A 19,771-nucleotide genomic window follows, 5' to 3' on the forward strand; every position below is an offset into this window, starting at 1 on the left:
AAGTTCGGAGATTCGACAAATCCTTGTGGGAGGACAGTCCACCGCAATTGCTGATTTCGATTGGTATCCGGGTCCTCCCACTGGAAAGCGAAAAAATTCCTACTCCCTTCATCTAAAGGACAAGTCCAGAATGCATCCTTTAAATCAATTACACTATATCATACATCCTCTGGTGAGAGTCTGTTTAATAGAGTGTAAGGATTTGCTACCACCGGAAACCTGGTTCGGGTTCTAGCATTTACAGCTCTCAGGTCCTGAACCAATCGGAAGTTCCCATCGGCTTTCTTTACTGCCAGGATGGGGGTGTTATGTGGGGACATGCAGGGCTCGAGGGTGCCTCCTTTGAGCAGTTCGTCAATTATTAATTTCAAACCCTTCCTCCCTTCTGCTGGGATGGGGTATTGTCTGATCCTTATTGGATTCTCTGGGTTTTCAATTTCAATTTTGATGGGGGTAATATCTAATTTCCCCACTTCCCCTTTTGCGTGCCATACTCGGGGATTGATTTCCTTTTCATCTTTTGAAGTCAAATGTAACATCTTTACTACTAATTCTGAATCTTTTACAACGATATTTATTCTTAAAGCTATGATCATATCTCTCCCTAATAGATTGTAGTCTGCTTCTTCCACAAGCAACAAATTCCCTAAACATATCTTATTTTCTGACTCGATTTCCACCTCTTTGATTACTGAGACTTTAAATGGATCTCCCTTTGCGCCAATTACAATTACTTTTTCTTTACTCGTTTCACACCCTATAGGTAACTTCTGCAGGGTGCTTCTTTCAGCCCCAGTATCAACCAGGAAACTCATTTCCTGGCTGTGGGGACTTACCTTCAGTTTTATCAAGGGCTCTTTTGCTGTTACTGTCCCCATTTGAAAGAGCCCAAGACTTCCCTAATCTTCCTTAAATATTTGTTCATCTTTTATTCGTTTCTTGCAATCCCTTTTTATGTGTCCTACTTTCTTACAGTAGAAACACTCTGGAGGATCCTTTCGAGGAGGAGTTTCCTCCTTCTGAGATCCTTTTTGTTTCTTAGGTATTGGTTTACCTTGTTTCTGTTCTTGTTTTTGAACTTCCTTTACTGCAGCCACTAATATTTTGGCTTGAAGTTTCTGTTTTTCGTTTTCTCTCCTCATATAAACCCTTTGAGCTTCCCTTAGAAGCTCTTGGAAATTCTTCTCCTGCCATCCATCAATTTTCTCAAGCTTTTTCCTAATATCCTCCCATGATTTAGCCACAAATTGAGTTTTAAGCAGGACTTCCCCCACCGGAGAGCTGGGATCAGTCCCTGAGTAAATCTGCAGACTTCTCCGCAGCCTTTCTAACCATTCGGTGGGGGATTCTTCTTTTCTTTGACATTCCCCAAATACTTTGCTTATGTTTTGTCCCCTGGGGACCGCCTCTCTTATTCCCTGCACGATGATATTCCTCAAATCTATCATGCTTCTTCTTCCTTCCTCGGTCTGGGCACTCCAACTCGGGCTCACACTCGGCCACTTCTGGTCGCCTGGTGTTCCCTGCGGGTGACGCCTTTCCCAATCTCTGATGCTTGCCTGCTTAATCATCTCTCTTTCTTCCTGGCTAAACAGGGATCTCAGGATGGCCATGAGATCTTCATAGGTGTAGATACTACTTCCTAGAAAATCGTCTAACCTTTCGGCCACCCCAAATGGGTCATCCAGCAACCGCCCCATTTCTTTCTTGAATGCTCGTACATCCCCTGAGTTAAGGGGTACGTTCACAAATCTAATTATTCCGGGGGCGGTCGGCACTTCCCTGAGAGGGAACATTCGATGCCCATTTTCTGTCTCCCCCCATTCTCCATTCCCTATTTTTGATTTCCACCGAGTCCTGCTTGCAGGAGGGGAACTGGAGTTTGCGGGAGTTTTTCCCCTCATTGCTTGCGGAAAGTCTGCCGCAGCTAGGTGACTCAGAGGGTTTTCTTCTGATACCTTTGGTGGTCCCAGCTGTGATGGCCGGACCGGGATTTGTGGAGGGGGTAAGCCCCATCCTTGCGCCAACACCGACTCTGGAGAGGGTGCGGTGACTGGGTTTTCTGCAGGTGGGGGGGTAGTGAGGGTTTCCGGCACCACTCCCGGTAGTTGAGGAGAGCGTGCTCCTGCCAGTTGCCCTAAGGAACCCTTGGGTGCTGACGGTACTACTTGATCCATCACTGAAGGCTCTACTGGCCCGCGGTATGGAGGGGGTAAGTGATCCAAGGGTTCCCAGGTCTCTGTCTTATGTTCGTTTTTCTGTTTCACTGGAAACAGCCGTACTCTGGTATTTAACCAGAGTTTGGCATATTCTTTCTCCTCAGCGTCTGAAGAGACCTTTTTCTCTACATGTGCGAGTAATTCTCTGCACGTCCATCTATCAAATGTCCCCAATACTGGCCAAGTGAGACAGTTTCTTAATTCCTGTCTTCCCCAAATCTCGGCACAGTAATAAATCATTTTTGCTTTGGATTTCTCTCGTCTTTCGGGACAACTTTCCCAATTTCTCAACATCCACCCTAAAGGACTCTCCGGTGGGATGTCTAACAATTGTTTTGGTTCCTCCGAGGGGCCTTTCTCGTTATTTAGTTTTTGCATTCTACTTTTTCTCTGCCCCATTTTTCTTACGATTCTTACCTGCTCTGCGTTGTGTTCGTTTTCCTTCTCGTTTCTTGGACATGAAAGTCCAAGGTCGCGCTAATACTCACCTCTCGGTTAGCTGTACCGGGGTTTTCTCAGTGCTCCGGCTTTCTAGATCTTTTGGCTGAGAGAGTTTACCAGTTCCAGAGCTCGACTGGACGTTCCTTCCTCTCTCAGCCCCCTTTTTGATCGGTCCCCTGAGACTCCCTTTAGTCTCAGGCTTTACAAGTAAGGAAAGAGAGACCCTTTTTCACACAGAATCGCTTCCTTCGCGGCCGGCCAATTCCCTCGCGGGAGGATGGAAACGCGGCCTTGAAGTCCACGCTCGCTTCGTGACCAGGTCACGTCTCTCACAAACTCGCCCGATCACCCGCTCAACCTCACAGTACTTACCACTATTTCCTGCAAGGACGTCTTCGTGCACGTATGACTTTTTATGAGCTACCAAGCCGCGGCTTTCCCGAAGGCTCCTCACCTTCCCGAGCTCTCTGGATCCGTTTCCTCTTTATTATGGTTTTTCCTCAGCCTAAATTTGGTTCGGAAATCGGAGCGAACTGCGGAGGGTCTCTGCTCCCCAGGCCGCTGAAATCAGCGGGGGTACCCCCCTGGACAGCGAGATTCTCCCACAGTTTCTTCCGATCCGAGTCACGGCACCAATCTGTTATAAATGCAACGGCAGATTAAGGATAAAAAAGATAAATTTATTATAAATTAACAAAACAGCAAAACAGCGAGGAAAAACCACAATAAATGAACAGCGCAGTGCTGGGTGGACAGGGTCTATACGCAAGGTATAGGTGTTCCCAAATCCACGTCCGAGGGTTCTTTGGCCTGGGTTTTTATAGGGATTTTATGTCCCCAGGCTAGAATTCCAATCAGTTTCCATTCACCAAGTGTCCCTGATTGTCAGGTGAATGGATTTCCTGGCCTAGAAGATTGAGTCAGTAAGTGTCCGGGCAGAGTCTCCTCAAATGTAAAGTGATTCGGTATGTATTTTAACATATTTCATCACAGCAGAGTCGAGGGATCCGGGCTAGTGCCGATGGATATCTCGGAGGAGTTGTTTCCTCTTTGTCCTTCTTGATTGAGTTACTCTAGCATAGGTTTGGCGGGTGGGGTGTTCAATTTTAGCAACGACCATCTTCCTGAGGCTCGTCCCTTTTGTTTCGCTTGATTGTCTCCGGCAGAAGTCGGCCGGGCGTTGCCCAGGTCCGGAGGTAGGCTTTCAGGCTAGCTCTTTTGTCTCTATGATGGTCTTTGTCTTGTCCTTTCCTCTGAGTTGATGTGCCTGCCGAGGTTCGTTATCTGGGTGGCTTTTTGCAATCTGTAACTTTGGAAGAGAAATCCTACCTCGACCTGGAGGAGGATTTCTCATTCCATATTTCCATCATTTACAATTACATATTATTTAAACTTTTTCTTTCGAATTTTTATTCATCTAATTCTTTATTACACTATTCCTCTCTAGATCTTATATCATGAATTAAAGGAGTTCTTTTCAGGACTTCATTGTCCATCTCCATAGTTTTAACAGGGAGATATTTCAGCTTAATTAAAGCATCTTCTTAATTCTCTACCTTTCCTGAAGCTTCTTTTCTTTCTTGTCACTGGTAGTTTATAAAGTCTCTTTTCATGTTGATCTCTCTCTTTCTCTCTCTCTGGATAAAAAGATTAATCCGCAAGTCTCATCTGGGTAATGAAAGAGTTAACATCTTGCCCAAGCTTTTGTAGATGGTTTGGAGATCTCTGCCGAACAGGAGCTGGAGCCGTCTGCGATGGAAAGTTCCTCATGGCTGCTCTAGAGCGTGGAGTCGCTGCTCCAGCCCGCTGCAAGTCCAGGGCCTCTCTCTTTCTTCACTGGGCAGTTTCTAGTGAATTAGTTACAGCAAAACTTGCAGCCGAGCCAGAGACTGGCTCGGCCCGGGCCCAAGGAAAACCTTCCCCAGGCCCCCCCATCTCCCGGCTGGGAGACAGGGCAGGCCCGGCCCCATCCCCGCCCGGCCGCATGGCCTGGGCAGGGACGGGAGGCCTGGACCTCCGCCACTCTTCACAGCCAGGAAACAAAGAGAACCCAGAGAGCTCTGCTTTTACATTTTAAGGTAGGGTTCACAAGTTGATCCCACTTTTCAATGGCCTAAACTGCTGTCAATTCCCAGCAATGACCGATAATTGGTCAGGAGAAAAGACTCCAAGCACCTCCCAGCAACTCCAACTCCCTTAAAGGTAAAGTAACTCCATGACACAGTGCTTCACCAATATTAAGCAAGGGGCAACTGAATCTTTTATTAAATAATTGATAAGTTAAAAGTAGCCATTGAAAAGCAGATAGAGAGCCCTTAGGCACAAAAGGAATTATTAGTAAAAATAGCAATGGCCAATGCTAATCCGGAGTGCAAAGCAGTTTTGCGAGTCCTCCCACTGGACCCCCGACCAACCATAGATCAGATGGTTGAAGCCTGCACCAAACACTCCTCTGCTTCAAGTGAGAATACAGTGGCACTTGCAGTGGCTAAAGGAGTGGCAGAGAGAATATCTGGAGCTTATGCTGCAGACCCCAATACAAATGGCTGTTTTAATTGCGGCAAGCCTGGACATTTTTTCAAAGACTGTCCGGAGAGACATTCTATACAACCACCAGCCCACCAATGGTTACCCAGACCAAACTGGTGTTCGGGAAATTTCACGCAGAGCGCGGAACGGCCCCACGCTTCGACATCAAATCAAATGCCGCACCTCTCCGCCCCTCCTGCCAAACCCACCACCCTGCCTCCACAGGTACCCCGATATCAAACCCAGTAGGTGGAGCGCTTCAGATGGGAACCCAGCGTCAGCTGGTAACTAGACTCTCTTTACATATGGAGGGTGACTGTATTTACAAAATCCCCACAGGGAAACGTGAACCACCAGGCGGTCCCTCCAACATCTTAATATTTGGGGATCCTACCAACTCTCCAAGACAAATTCATACCATTCCTGAGGTTCAAACTATATACCCTGGAGATGAGATTTCCATCTCTCTGACCTGCATAGACCCTCCTTATTATTGAAAGGAGCAGACTCCTGTGGCACAGGCCTTTTTACTTCCTAGTAACTACCCAGATCAGGTTCCCCTCAGCCCCAGCGCTATGTGGACTCAGGTTGTGGGCTCCTGCAAACCCATCGTGGTCTGCAGCCTATTTTGTTATGGGGAAAGGATTCAGCGTCCAGGAATGCTAGACACTGGAGCAGATGTTACCATCACCGCCCGCTCCAAGTGGCCAGACAATTGAGAATTACAACCTGTGGCAGGCATGATTTCAGGAATTGGAGGGATGACAGCTTCCATGAGGAGCAAGAGGAATGTTGTCATCGAAGGACCTGAGGGACAAATGGCAACCATCAGGCCATTTGTGGTGAGAGCACCAATCACCCTCTGGGGACGGGATCTCCTGTCCCAATGGGGACCTTCTCTGTGGATTCTCAGCAGGGATTTTTAGTGGGGGTCACTGAGAAGCGCGTGACACCTACCTTCCCCCAACTCACCTGGAAACAGCACCATCCAGTGTGGGTTAATCAGTGGCCCCTATCTGAGACCAAACTGCACGCACTGGAAGCCCTCGTAGAAGAGCAGCTTGCCAAGGGCCACATCACTGAGTCCAATAGCCCTTGGAACTCCCCTGTCTTTGTCCTATACAAACCAGGCAAGGACAGGTGGAGACTCCTTCATGACCTCCGAAAGATCAACGAGGTCATTGAGGACATGGGACCCCTCCAGCCTGGCATGCCCTCCCCTTCAATGCTCCGTCGGGACTGGAAGCTGGCTGTCGTTGACATCAAGGACTGTTTTTTCAACATACCCCTCCACCCTCGGGACGCCCCCAGATTTGCATTCTCAGTTCCCTCTCCAAACAGACAAGCACCTTTAAAAAGATACCATTGGCTAGTCCTTCCCCAAGGGATGAAAAATTCTCCTACCATCTGCCAATGGCACGTGGCCCACATTCTGTCACCTGTGAGGACCCTGTTCCCAGATGCCGTCATCCTCCACTACATGGATGACATCCTGGTTTGTGCTGCTGACGACAACTGTCTGCACCGGACTTTACAAAAAACTATCCAGACAATTGAGGACGCTGGATTTGAGATCTGTGAGGACAAGATCCAGCACACCTGCCCTTGGACCTACCTGGGACTCCGGATCCGCGAGCGGACCATCATACCCCAGCAGCTGACCATCAGAGACGACCCCAAAACCCTGCAGGACCTACATCAGCTCTGCGGGTCCGTCAACTGGGTACGTCCTCTGCTTGGGGTAACAACAGAAGTCCTTGCGCCCCTCTTCAACCTGCTCTGTGGCAGTGAGGCCCTCGACTCACCCCGCTCCCTCACGCCAGAGGCCCGGGAATCCATCACCAGGGTCCAGGAGGCCCTGTCTTCGCAGCAAGCCCACCGCTATGAACCCAGCCTGCCCTTCCAACTGGTTATCCTGGATAAGGCCCCACGCTTCCACGCGCTCATTTTTCAATGGGACACAGCATTGAAGGATCCACTCCTTATCCTAGAGTGGATCTTTATACATAACCAGCCCACTAAGGCCATTACCACCCCACAGGAAACCATGGCTGAACTCATTAAAAGAGCTAGAGTCTGTCTCCGCACTCTTGCAGCCTGTGAGTTCACATGCATCTTCCTCCCATTGGCAACTGGAAGTTTGGAGCCTTTGCACCAGACCAATGAGAGCCTTCAGTTCACTCTCGATAGCTATTCAGGCCAAATTTCTATACACCCACCTAGCCACAGGCTTTTCAAAACCACATTTAATTTGGTCCACAAATCATTACAGAGCAAAACACTCCTCAAGGCTCTGACAGTTTTCACAGATGGCTTGGGGAAATCCCACAAGTCAGTCATGGACAGACCCCAGGACACAGAAATGGGAGTCTGATGTCCAAGTGGTTGAGGGATCACCACAGATTGCTGAATTAGCAGCCGTCGTCAGAGCTTTTGAGAAATTCCAAGAACCTTTCAATCTGGTGACTGATTCGGCTTATGTGGCTGGAATAGCTATGAGAGCAGAACATGCATTTCTAAAAGAGGTCTCTAACCCAAATTTATACAAATTGCTTTCTGAATTAGTATATCTTATCTCTCACAGAAAGCAACCTTACTATGTCATGCATGTGAGGGCTCACACAGACCTCCCAGGTGCCATTGCCGAAGGAAACAGGAAGGCAGACGCCTTAGCCATGCCTGCTGAGGCAGCCAATGTCCCTGACATTTTCGCTGACAAGCGAAATTGTCCCACCAGTTCTTCGACCAGAATGTGCCTGCACTGATGAGAATGTTCAGACTACCCAGAGACCAGGCTAGAGCAATAGTTGCCACCTGTCCCAATTGTCAATCTTTCCAAATACCGGTCGTTAACTCCGGGGTTAACCCCTGAGGACTGAACAGCTGCCAGATATGGCAAACCGATGTCACTCATGTCCCGTCCTTCGGGAGAGTCAAATACGTACATGTCTCCGTAGACACCTTCTCTGGTGCAGTGTTTGCCTCAGCCCATGCAGGACAAAATGCCAAGCATACCATCCGACATCTTCTCCTTGCTTTTGCTACCCTGGGAGTCCCACAACAAATTAAAACAGACAATGGACCTGCTTACACCTCTCACAAATTAAGAGACTTTTTCAATGAGTGGGGAGTGAAACACACCACGGGCATTCCTCATTCCCCTACAGGGCAATCAATAGTAGAGAGAACACATCAAAACCTGAAAAGAGTCCTTGATCACCAGCGGGGAGGAACAGAGATCATTCCTCCCATTTGAGAGGCTCTGTAAGGCTCTATATGTCATGAACTTTCTAAATTGCTCGTCTACAGAGCCTGACCCCCCTGTAATACGGCACTTCTCTAATTCAACTCATGCCAAACTCACGGAGAAGCCGCCGGTGCTGATCAAGGATCCTGAATCGCAACTGGCATCAGGACCTTTCCCGTTGATTACCTGGGGGAGAGGGTATGCGTGTGTATCCACACCATCAGGACCTAAGTGGCTCCCAGGGAAAAATGTAAAACCTTATTTAGGCCCTACAAACCCTGCACCAGACTCAGAACTTTCAAAGTCTCCTGAGACCCACACAGGTCCAGAAAAACAGCAGTCCACTGCAGCCTGGAAACGGAGACGTCGTCGGAGTCCACCGAACCGACCTGCCACCAGACCAACAACCAGACAGAGGCCAAACCGTCCTGCTACCAGGGCTGCAACGAGACAACTGCCAACGTCACGCCTGACACCGTGACAGTACACAAGTCTTCTTAACTCCCTCCCCCTTCCCCTTCTTGCCCTCGTTGCCTAGCCCAAATTGCCAGTTTACACCAAAATGCACCTCAGTGCTGCTGCTGGTGTTGGGTCATGTGTCCCCAATACACAGAATAACCTTGCTTATAATTGTTTTTTTTAAAGAGGAGGGAGACAGGAGAGAAAAGGAAAAAAGAAAGTAGCCCCCCCCCCCCCCCCCCCCTCCAAAAATCAGAGCTAATCTTTTATGTCCTGTTGTATAAAATGGAGAGCAAAACCATCCTTGAGTTCCTGATGTTCCTGATTATCTGGATGCTCCTGAAAACATCAGCTGTGGATGCCTGGCTAGTAGCGCAGCCCCAGGAGAACGTGTGGATCACCCTCGCAAAGACGCTCCAACAAGAACACGTGCTTGTCCATGGGCAGCGCCACCAACCCTCTGTCATCCTGCCTGGTAGGGATTCCTTTGAAGCCCCATGAATACCCTTTCACAGGGAAAGAACCCAACCCAGTAGACACTTGGGATGAGTGGACAAAGATCTTGCCCCATGCACCAGAGGAACCCCAGGAATTGGAGCTTTTGGGATCCTCCAAAGCTACCTAATGCATAAATTTTAATTATCACCTAGTAGCCAATACATGGCCTGCCTCAAAGTACCAAAAGGCAATTAAATCAAGGAAAAATGTGACTCCCAACACTAAAATTTACAATCAGTCCAAATGGTGCAATTACACCAGCAGCACACGATCTGCCTCCTCTCACTATCCCAGAGTGCTGCCCCGGGGAGTGTTCTTGATCTGTGGGGAGAGAGTGTGGGCAGGAATCCCTTCCCGACTCCAGGGAGGTCCTTGCACGCTTGGACAGCTTACCATCCTCACTCCAAACTCAACTCTAATACATGATTGGCTGAAAAAGAATGAATTGGCCCGCCAAAAGAAAGATCTCACCCAATTAGATGAAAATTGTGATAGCCAAATTAAAGATTGGTCCTACACAAAGAGGGTGGTGATGTCAGCATTTTTGCTGTGGGCAGCTGCTGCTAAAGCCCTTGGTGAGCCTTCTCACCTGGAGTGTTGTCTTTGTAAGCAGGCCAACCGGACCTCCTCGGTCCTGAGTGACCTCCTGACAGATGAAGAGACTGTTAGGCATGCTACGCTACAAAACCAAGCTGCCATAGACTTTCTGCTCCTGGCCCATGGACACGGCTGTGAGGAATCAGACAGTTTGTGCTGCTTTAACCTCTCCAGCCCCAGTGAAGGCATCCACGCCCGCATCCAGAGACTCCAACATGCAGTACAGGAACTCCAGACGGAAAAGGAGCCCCACTGGCTTGCAGACCTTTTTGTGAGCTGGGGACTCGAGAGATGGGTTGCCTCTGTCCTCAAGAACATTTTTTGGGTTTTCTTGATTGTTACTATCTTCCTAAGTATGTTTCATATTAGCTAACTCTCTAGGAGATGCCTTTTTAATAAGTAAAGAAGGGGGAGTTGTGGGCACGGAGCAGCCCACCCAGCCCAAGATCCTCACTCTGCCCGGGAGACAAGATACTTCCCTGTAAGAGAGACACAACATATTGCTCCCAAGGGTCTTTGAGTTCGATATGTTAAACTGTTGTGCCCCATTGGTATTCTCCCCTGCTGTCCCACCCCGATACATGTACCTCGGGCTTCCCCCCGGCCCCTCTCCCCTCCTATAAATATCCCGGGTTTTCCCCTGTTCTGGAGATTCGCTGTTGCCAGCACCCTTCGCCGAAGCTCTGCCTGAATAAAGGTTTGTGCTTAGCAGAACGCTGGACCAGCTTTCTCGTCCCTGCTTCCTGTGTTGCCTGCCCGCCGCCGCTGAGCTGAGCTGGAATCACTCGACTGACGGAAGCTGCTCGCATGCACTTCGCTCCAGCCCTTCTCAGGGCTGTTTCTCCAGAGAAGTCGCGGTGCTCCGGGCTTTCCGTCACCGCGGCACTTCAATAGTTCCTACAGCCATGTTTTACTTCTCTGTAAGCTGCTTGGAACTTGCTGGAAGTGGCAGGCTCCAAGCAGGGCCACCAGGTTAGAGGCTTGTTCACAGCTTATTGGGAGACCACCAGCTATTCACCGCTCTTCACAGAAGTAATCATGAACACCGTTTATTTCTATTATTAACACACCTTTTATAGGGTTCTACAGGGTCCGTGGGCAGAGCAAGCTACTATTGGCTAGTACACACAAGTTTACATTTTTTCCCTTCTACACAAGAATATTGTTTTGCTTTACTCTATCTTCTGCAGGCAAGTTTCAAGGATTTTAGCCCTTAATATTACGACTTATTCCAGAGGCTGGTTTGTGCAGACAGGCTTTTACTAATATATCGTGCCCACCATCTGCTTAAAAACTCTCTAGAACAGCTCATTCAGCAGTTACTGGGTTGGTTCTTCCCTTTATAAAGGTGCCAGATTCGGGGGCCCAAATTAGGGTATTTAACTACAGGGTGTGAGTATGAAACCTTTATCTGGCATGCCAGATTTCATGGTATTGGCTGTGTGATGGAATACAGTCAACCTATGGTGCTTGGAAAGATTTGTCTCATGGTTGATAGTGCCTCTCAGAAAGAGAATATGCATTAATGAGACTTGTTAGTCTTTCTAAAACTGTAACGAATGCTGGCTATTGTATTTACCCATTTATGTCTCACTGTAAATCAATTTGGAATTATTCAGATACATTAAAGCAAACCCAGACCTCTCTAGTTTGTCTGCAACAGAAATGGAGACTGGTGAGTCAGTAAGGGAAATCAGCTCATTTTCTTCATGTAACGTGTTTTAGCAGAACCACATTACATCATCCTGATTTGTGATGAGAGATTTCTAAGTCTGAAGTAGACAATGAGCAGTATAAAATCCTTCATGGTTACAATTTTGTTCTGCACTGATATTCAGTAATGCTTAACATTCATTACAGTTCCTCCCTGAAAAGGATGCAAGTTGTGTTGCTGGTTTAGCACCATTTTTCAGCTGAAGTTTTAGGCAGAAGTGTGATAATGTCTGTGCATGCAATGAAATTGATGCTGTGTTGCAGAACTTGTTCTGGCAGCATCAAATAAGGGTGAATTTCTATCTGCTTTAATTCTCCTAAGTTTATGAAGAGAAGACAGAAAGAGTTAAACATTAAGGTAGTGTTTATTTCATACTTATAAACCAGTAGAAAAGATTTTTCAGATTGATACTTGAAAAAGAAATTGCTTTAGTAGAAAAGTTCTATATTGAGTAAATACCAAAAAATAATCTCTTTGCTGAGAAAATAAATTATACGACAGAAATGAAATCAGTTCCTAGTATTTCTCTTCTGTCTGAGGGATGTCTGACAGGACCTATATTCTTTCTTGCCCATGACTAAAGCACAAAATGAAATATTTTCTTGTCTTTCATGGCAAATATGTAGTCTTGGATTCTTGTTATTTTATTCCCTTATCTGAGCTGTGCTGGCTTTGCTACCTTTTCCCTGCAGCCCCCATCTTTGCACAGCTCAGCTGAGCTGTTTTGGCTGAGCCAGGAAGGAAAAGGAAGCAGAGACTCTTAACCCTTTTCTCATACAACTACGACGGGGAGTGTCCTTGCTATCGCACTTAGGTCGCTGTCTTGGATGGAAAGGATGGGTACAGATCCTAAAACAGCATTGCCACACTTCAATCAAATTCAAAGTGAGTTCTCCTCAGAGATGGCAAGTATCTGAGGTCTAAATTCATATAAACGTGGGAGTCTCATTTATGTCTTATATTTACCTAGGAGCATGGAAGAGTTGCGTAACATAAAAACATTAAAAAAAAAAAAAATTGGTTCATCTATTCTTGTCTACATTGTGGGGCTAGCTGGTAACACTGTAATTATCTCATGCATAAAAAGCCTGCTTTCAGATCATTACACTTTTTCAGCCCTGGTATAATGCATAAGACCTATCATGATTAAATTATGGGACTAGATTAAACGTGAAATGCAAACTTGTAAAGGAATTGGCTAGCTCTATACAGGGGCATTATTTTATTAATCTGAAAGCACAATAAACCTTTAACTTCTACAGTACAAGTGCATCTGCATAATTGCTTACTGCTGTTGGGTATTCTTCAACAAAGCCAATAATTCTAGAATGCCTAAATAATGGAGCTTTTACATGGTTAAAAGGAAGGTTACAGTAAGGTTTGTCATGGTCTTAGTCCTATTTTGAACTCAGGGTCTAAAAGGTACTGTTTTTTGTAGGAATAATGGGAAAATTTTTAATATACTTCAAGGACTGTATTATTGTCATGGAGTTACTTTACCTTTAAGAGAGTTGGAGTTGCTGGGAAGTGCTTGGAGTCTTTTCTCCTGACCAATTATCGGTCATTGCTGAGAATTGACAGCAGTTTAGGCCATTGAAAAGTGGGATCAACTTGTGAACCTTACCTTAAAATGTAAAAGCAGAGCTCTCTGGGCTCTCTTTTTTTTCTGGCTGTGGAGGGTGGCAGAGCTCTAGGCCTCTCGTCCCTGCCCAGGCCATGCGGCCGGGCGGGGATGGGGCCGGGCCTGCCCCGTCTCCCGGCCGGGAGATGGGGGGGCCTGGGGAAGGTTTTCCTCGGGCCCGGGCCGGGCCGAGCCGATCTCTGGCTCGGCTGCAGGTTTTGCTGTAACTACATTTACTAGAAACTGCCCAGTGAAGAAAGAGAGAAGCCCTGGACTTGCAGCGAGTTAGAACAGCGACCACACGCTCCAGAGCAGCCATGAGGAACCTTCCATCGCAGACGGCTTCAGCTCCTGTTCGGCAGAGATCTCTAAACCATCTACAAAAGCCTGGGCAGGATTTTAACTCTTTCATTACCCAGATGAGACTTGCGGATTAATCTTTTTATCCAGAGAGAGAGAGAGAGAGAGATCGATCAACATGAAAAGAGACTTTATAAACTACCAGTGACAAGAAAGAAAAGAAGCTTCAAGAAAGGTAGAGAATTAAGAAGATGCTTTAATTAAGCTGAAATATCTCTCTGTTAAAACTATGGAGATAGACAATGAAGTCCTGAAAAGAACTCTTTTAATTCATGATATAGGATCTAGAGAAGAATAGTGTTCAAAGTGTAAATTTGAATAAAGAGTAATTATAGTATAGTGAAGTACTAAGAGATTAAAAGCCTTGAGAGGCCATGAGAAAACTGTTGAGAGATTTGAAGCCCTGAGAGGCCATGAGAAAACTGTTTTCTAGTGAAGCTCACAGAAACAGATGAAGAAGACTTTTTTTGCCTTTGAATAACTTATCCTTAAAAATGTTATCTCTAGACACATGGCCCATACTTACTTCAGAGTGATGTGAAAATGGGAAGAGTGAACTCTAATAATAGCAGCTCTGAGCAGCTAACATTAGGGCAATAGAAAACTATAACAAAAATAGTTTTCTTGTGAGAAACTCCATAAGTTAACAGGAAGAAACTTCTGTTTCTCTATAAAGACTGGTGAACATACTAGCAAGAATTGGGACTGTTTTAACCATCAGAGTTCCAGAGTTTTTGTCTCTGTTGTCATGTGAACAAGAGAATAGTGGGTGGATAAGAGATGGAAAGGTTTTTCTGGAAGTTTATTCTGGTGTTCTTATTATTGTGGTTTGTCAATAAACTTTCTTTTTTTTCCCTTTTAAGTTGTATGCCTATTTTGCTCTTATTCTAATCCATATCTCACAGCAAGAAGTAAATAATTTTCTTAGTTAGTGGTTTAAAACCACGACATTTTTTGGTGGAGAATGCGGGCAAACAAATTAACAAATCTGGACCACTACATTAATAGTGTTTCTGTGAGGTAAAAGGTTAATTAAGAGCAAAGCATGATTGTCTTAAGTTTATATATAACAGTGATAATGAAAGTCTAGAGGTGGAAAGTAGTGAATGTTCTGTTTCTTCTTTTCTGTCAATTTATTGTGTTAAGTTGTATATTGAATATAATTGATAATTTTTTGAGTAAGGGTTCACAAGTTGAAGGGGTGGAATGTCATGGAGTTACTTTACCTTTAAGAGAGTTGGAGTTGCTGGGAAGTGCTTGGAGTCTTTTCTCCTGACCAATTATCGGTCATTGCTGAGAACTGACAGCAGTTTAGGCCATTGAAAAGTGGGATCAACTTGTGAACCCTACCTTAAAATGTAAAAGCAGAGCTCTCTGGGCTCTCTTTTTTTTCTGGCTGTGGAGGGTGGCAGAGCTCCAGGCCTCTCGTCCCTGCCCAGGCCATGCGGCCGGGCGGGGATGGGGCCGGGCCTGCCCCGTCTCCCGGCCGGGAGATGGGGGGGCCTGGGGAAGGTTTTCCTCGGGCCCGGGCCGGGCCGAGCCGATCTCTGGCTCGGCTGCAGGTTTTGCTGTAACTACATTTACTAGAAACTGCCCAGTGAAGAAAGAGAGAAGCCCTGGACTTGCAGCGAGTTAGAACAGCAACCACACGCTCCAGAGCAGCCATGAGGAACCTTCTGTAATAAAGAATTGGGTAAATAAAAATTCGGAATAAGAAGTTTAAATAAAGTATGTATAATTATAACTAAATGTAAGTATGGAATAAGGAATTCTCCTCCCGGTCGAGATAGAATTCCTTTTCCAAAAACCACGAATTGCAAAAGAACCCCCCCAGATAACAGGTTTCAGCAGACTCATCAACTCGGAGGGAAAGACAGGACACAGGCCATCACAGAAACAAAAGAACCAGCCTAAAAGTCTACCTCCAGAGAAAGGCAACGCCCGGCCGATTTCGGCCGGAGACCATCAAGCAAGACAAAAGGGACGGTCGTTGCCAGAATCGAACACCACACCTGCCAAACCCATACTACAGAAACTCAATCAAGAAAGACAAAGAAGAGACTACTCCTCTGAGATATCCATCGGCACCAGCCTGGATCTCTCAATCCCGCTGTGATGAAATATGTTAAAATACATACAGACTCACTTTACATTTGAGGAGACTCTGCCCGGATACTTACTGACTCAATGTTCTAGGCCAGGAAATCCATTCACCCGACAATCAGGGACATTTGGTGAATGGAAACTGGTTGGAATTCTAGCCTGGGGACATAAAATCCCTATAAAAACCCAGGCCAGGGGACCCTCAGACGTGGATTTGGGAACACCTATACCTTGCGTATAGACCCTGTCCACCCAGCGCTGCGCTGTCCATTTATTGTGGTTTTTTCCTCACTGTTTGTTGCTTTATTAATTTATAATAAATTAATCTTTGTTAATCTTTAATTTGCCGTTGCATTTATAACAGATTGGTGCCGTGACTCGGATCGGAAGAAACTGTGGGAGAATCTCGCTGTCCAGGGGGGTACCCCCGCTGATTTCAGCGGCCTGGGGAGCAGAGACCCTCCGCAGTTCGCTCCGATTGCCGAACCAAATTTAGGCTGAGGAAAAACCATAATAAAGAGGAACGGATCCAGAGAGCTCGGGAAGGCAGGAGCCTTCGGGAAAGCCGCGGCTTGGTAGCTCATAAAAAGTCATACGTGCACGAAGACGCCCTCGCAGGAAAATTGCTGTAAGTACTGTGAGGTTGAGCGGGTGATCGGGCGAGTTTGTGAGAGACGTGACCTGGTCACGAAGCGAGTGTGGACTTCAAGGCCGCGTTTCCATCCTCCCGCGAGGGAATTGGCCGGCCGCGAAGGAAGCGATTCTGTGTGAAAGTGTCTCTCTTTCCTTACTCGTAAAGCCTGAGGCTAAAGGGAGTCTCAGGGGACCGATCAAAGGGGGCTGAGAGAGGAAGGGACGTCCAGTCGAGCTCTGGAACTGGTAAACTCTCTCAGCCAAAAGATTTAGAAAGTCGGAACATCGAGAAAACCCCGGTACAGCTAACCGAGAGGTAAGTATTGGTGCGATCTAGGACTTTCAGACGAAGAAAAAGACGAACACAACGCAGAGCAGGTAAGAATCGTAAGAAAATGGGACAGAGAAAAAGTAAAACGCAGAAACTAGATAACGAGAAAAGTCCATCAGAAGAATCAAAGCAAATGCTAGACATCCCACCAGAGAGTCCTTTAGGGTGGATGTTGAGAAATTGGGAAATTTGTCCCGAGAGACGAGAAAAATCAAAGGCAAAAATGATTTACTACTGTGCCGAGATCTGGGGAGGACAAGAATTGAGAAAATGTCTCACTTGGCCAGTATTGGGAACATTTGATAAATGGACGTGCAGGGAATTACTCGCACACGTAGAGAAAAAGGTCTCACCAGACGGCGAGGAGAAAGAGTATGCCAAACTCTGGTTAAATACCAGAGTGCGGCTGTTTCCAGTGAAACAGAAAAACGAACATAAGACAGAGACCTGGGAACCCCTGGATCACTTACCCCCTCCGTACCGCGGGCCAGTAGAGCCTCCGGTGATGGACCAAGTAGTACCATCAGCACCCGAGGGTTCCATGGGGCAACTAGCAGAGGCACGCTCCCCTCAACCACCGGGAGTAGTGCCAGAAACCCTCACTACCCCCCCACCTGCAGAAAACCCAGTCACCGCACCCTCTTTGGAGTCGGTGTTGACGCAAGGATGGGGCTTACCCCCTCCACAAATCCCGGTCCGGCCACCACAGCTGGGACCACCGAAAGTATCCGAAGGGAACCCTCTGAGTCATTTAGCTGCGGCAGACATCCCGCCAGCAATAAGGGGAAACCCTCCCGCAAACTCCAGTTCCCCTCCTGCAAGCAGGACTCGGTGGAAATCAAAAATAGGGAATGGAGAATGGGGAGAGACAGAAAGTGGGCACCGAATGTTCCCTCTCAGGGAAGTGCCAACCGCCCCCGGAGTAATTGGATTTGTAAACGTGCCCCTTAACTCAGGGGATGTACGAGCATTCAAAAAAGAAATGGGGCGACTGCTAGATGACCCATTTGGAGTGGCCGAAAGATTAGACGATTTTCTAGGGAGTAGTATTTACACCTATGAAGATCTCATGGCCATCCTGAGATCCCTGTTTAGCCAGGAAGAGAGAGAGATGATTAAACAGGCGGGCATCAGGGATTGGGAAAGGCGGCACCCGCAGGGAACACCCGGTGACCAAAAGTGGCCGAGCGTAAGCCCGAGTTGGAGCGCCCAGACCGAAGAAGGGAGAAGAAGCATGATGGATTTGAGGAATATCATCGTGCAAGGAATAAGAGAGGCGGTCCCCAGAGGACAGAACATTAGCAAAGTATTTGGGGAATGTCAGGGAAAAGAGGAATCCCCTACCGAATGGGTAGAAAGGCTGCGGAGAAGTCTGCAAATTTATTCCGGGACTGATCCCAGTTCTCCGGTGGGGGAGGTCCTGCTGAAAACGCAGTTTGTGGCTAAATCATGGGAGGACATTAGGAAGAAATTGGAGAAAATTGATGGATGGCAGGAGAAGAGTCTCCAAGAGCTTCTAAGGGAAGCTCAGAAGGTTTATATGAGGAGAGAAGACGAAAAACAGAAACTTCAAGCCAAAATATTAGTGGCTGCAGTAAAAGAAGTTCAAAAACACGAACAGAAACAGGGAAAGCCGATACCTAAAAAACAAAAAGGATCCCAAAAGGAGGAAACTCCTCCTCGAAAGGATCCTCCTGAGTGCTTCTACTGTAAGAAAGTAGGACACATAAAAAAGGATTGCAGGAAACGAATAAAAGATGAACAAATATTTAAAGAAGATTAGGGGGGTCTTGGGCTCTTCCAAATGGGGACAGTAACAGCAAAGGAGCCCTTGATAAAATTGAAGGTAGGTCCCCACCGCCAGGAAATGAGTTTCCTGGTTGATACCGGGGCTGAGAGAAGCACCCTGCAGAAATTGCCTATAGGGTGTGAAACGAGTAAAGAAAAAGTAATTGTAATTGGCGCAAAAGGAGATCCATTCAAAGTCTCGGTAATCAAGGAGGTGGAAATCGAGTCAGAAAATAAGATATGTTTAGGAAATTTGTTGCTTGTAGAAGAAGCCGACTACAACCTATTGGGAAGAGATATGATTATAGCTTTAGGAATAAATATCATTGTGAAAAATTCAGAATTAGTAGTGAAGGTGTTGCATTTAACTTCAAAAGATGAAAAGGAAATTGACCCCCGAGTATGGCACTCAAAGGGGGAAGTGGGAAAATTAGATATTGCTCCCATCAAAATTGAAATTGAGAATCCAGAGAATCCGATAAGGATCCGACAATACCCCATCCCCGCCGAAGGGAGGAAGGGTTTGAAATTAATAATTGACGAGCTGCTTAAAGGAGGCACGCTCGAGCCCTGCATGTCCCCACATAACACCCCCATCCTGGCAGTAAAGAAAGCCGATGGGAACTTCCGATTGGTTCAGGACTTGAGAGCTGTAAATGCTAGAACCCGAACCAGGTTTCCGGTAGTAGCAAATCCTTACACTTTACTAAACAGACTCTCACCAGAGGATGTATGGTATAGTGTAATTGATTTAAAAGATGCTTTCTGGACATGTCCTCTAGATGAAGGGAGTAGGGATTTTTTCGCTTTCCAGTGGGAGGACCCAGATACCAATCGAAATCAGCAATTGCGGTGGACGGTCCTTCCACAAGGATTCGTTGAATCTCCGAACGTGTTCGGACAAGCCTTAGAGCAGCTACTCACCCAATTCACTCCAGAGGAAGGGACAAAACTGTTACAATATGTAGACGATTTGCTAATCGCCGGGATCACGGAAGAGCAGGTGAAGAAATGTACCATTTCCCTGCTGAATTTTCTGGGACAAAAGGGGTTGAAAGTGTCTAAATCCAAGCTGCAATTCACTGAGCCCGAAGTAAAATATCTTGGACATTGGATATCACAAGGGAAAAAGAAATTAGATCCCGAAAGGGTGATGGGAATCCTTGAACTTCCTGCCCCACAAACCAAGAGACAAATTAGGCAAGTTTTAGGGCTCATGGGATATTGCAGA

General features: G+C 46.7%; 1 pseudogene; it reads left to right on the top strand.

Annotated features, from left to right (window-relative positions):
* Nucleotides 1-9,180: 9,180 nt before the first annotated feature.
* LOC147645204 (uncharacterized) lies at nt 9,181-10,363 on the top strand (annotated as a pseudogene).
* Nucleotides 10,364-19,771: the final 9,408 nt, after the last annotated feature.

This window comes from Cyanistes caeruleus, unplaced genomic scaffold (assembly GCF_971803275.1).
Source record: "Cyanistes caeruleus unplaced genomic scaffold, bCyaCae1.hap1.1 HAP1_SUPER_29, whole genome shotgun sequence".
NCBI classification, from domain to species: Eukaryota; Metazoa; Chordata; class Aves; order Passeriformes; family Paridae; genus Cyanistes; species Cyanistes caeruleus.